Genomic DNA, 2,241 nt, shown 5'->3' with positions numbered 1-2,241 from the left:
TGGAAAGCCTCTAGCTGCGTTGGTCGCCAACAATCTCTCTGTATCAGCGGCAGTTGGCTGCCTCAAGTACTCTGGGCCAAACACCTCGATCACAGCCTGACAGAACTTGTACATTGACATCAGACATGTTGTCTCGCTCATACGCACGTACTCATCCACCAGATCGCCTGGAATTCCATAGGCATGCATGCGGACGGCCGCGGTGCATTTCTGGTAAGAGGAGAACCCAAGTTTGCCAAGGGCATGTTGGGGAACATTGCAGAAAATTAAAATTTTTCCTACGGTTTCACCAAGGGTGTGAGTCAAGGGAGTGAGTTTGCATCTACATACCACTTGTAGATCGAGTGCGGAAGCGTTCAAGGGGATGGTGATGATGGAGTCGTACTCGCCGTGATTCAGATCACCGATGACCAAGTGTTGAACGGACAGCACCTTCGCGTTCAACACACGTACAGTACGGGCGACGTCTCCTCCGTCTTGATCCAGCAAGGAGGAAGGAGACGTTGAGGAAGACAGATCCAACGGCAGCACGACGGCGTAGTGTTGTTGGTGCAGCAGCACTCCGACAGGGCTTCGCCAAGCACGTACGGAGGAGGAGAGGTGTTGGGGAGGGGAGGGGCTGCGCCTTGGCTTGGGTGTTCAGCCCTCCCTTCACCCCTCTATTTATAGGGGAAGGGGCAAGGGGGGCCGTCCCCTCTAGATGGGATCTAGAGGGGGGCGGCGGCCAGGGACGGGGGACTTGCCCCCCAAGCAAGGGGGGCGCCCCCTCTAGGGTTCCCTCCCCCCCAACCCTAGGCGTATGGGCCCAAGGGGGGGCGCCCAGCCCTTCAGGGGCTGGCTCCTGCCCCACGCAGCCCATCTTACCCCCCGGGAGGGGTGGCCCCTCCCGGTGGACCCCCGGAACCCTTCCGGTGGCCCCGGTACAATACCGATATGCCCCCGAAACCTTCCGGTGTCCATATGACAGCTTCCCATATATAAATCTTTACCTCCGGACCATTCCGGAACTCCTCGTGACGTCCGGGATCTCATCCGGGACTCTGAACAACATTCGGTAATCACATACAAGTCTTCCTAATAACCCTAGCGTCACCGAACCTTAAGTGTGTAGACCCTACGGGTTCGGGAGACACGCAGACATGACCGAAACGGCTCTCAGGTCAATAACCAACAGCGGGATCTGGATACCCATGTTGGCTCCCACATGCTCCTCGATGATGTCATCGGATGAACCACGATGTCGAGGATTCAAGCAACCCCGTATACTATTCCCTTTGTCAATCGGTACGTTACAAGCCCGAGACTCGATCGTCGGTATCACAATACCTCGTTCAGTCTCGTTACCGGCAAGTCACTTTAATCGTACCGTAATGCATGATCCCGTGACCCAACACTTGGTCACTTTGAGCTCATTATGATGATGCATTACCGAGTGGGCCCAGAGATACCTCTCCGTCATACGGAGTGACAAATCCCAGTCTCGATCCGTGTCAACCCAACAGACACTTTCGGAGATACCTGTAGTGCACCTTTATAGTCACCCAGTTACGTTGTGACGTTTGGTACACCCAAAGCACTCCTACGGTATCCGGGAGTTACACGATCTCATGGTCTAAGGAAGAGATACTTGACATTGAAAAAGCTCTAGCAAAACGAACTACACGATCTTGTGCTATGCTTAGGATTGGGTCTTGTCCATCACGTCATTCTCCTAATGACGTGATCCCGTTGTCAATGACATCTGATGTCCATAGTCAGGAAACCATGACTATCTGTTGACCAACGAGCTAGTCAACTAGAGGCTTACTAGGGACGTATTGTGGTCTATGTATTCACACGTGTATTACAATTTTCGGATAATACAATTATAGCATGAATAAAAGACAATTATCATGAACAAGGAAATATAATAATAATGCTTTTATTGTTGCCTCTAGGGCATATTTCCAACAGTCTCCCACTTGCACTAGAGTCAATAATCTAGTTACATTGTGATGAATCGAACACCCATAGAGTTCTGGTGTTGATCATGTTTTGCTCGCGGGAGAGGTTTAGTCAACGGATCTGCGACATTCAGATCCGTATGTACTTTGCAAATATCTATGTCTCCATCTTGAACATTTTCACGGATGGAGTTGAAACGACGTTTGATGTGCCTGGTCTTCTTGTGAAACCTGGGCTCCTTGGCAAGGGCAATAGCTCCAGTGTTGTCACAGAAGAGTTTGATCGGCCCCGACGCAT

Source organism: Triticum dicoccoides, chromosome 3B (genome assembly GCF_002162155.2).
Source record: "Triticum dicoccoides isolate Atlit2015 ecotype Zavitan chromosome 3B, WEW_v2.0, whole genome shotgun sequence".
Lineage (NCBI taxonomy): Eukaryota > Viridiplantae > Streptophyta > Magnoliopsida > Poales > Poaceae > Triticum > Triticum dicoccoides.
Note: the sequence above shows the minus strand (reverse complement) of the source record.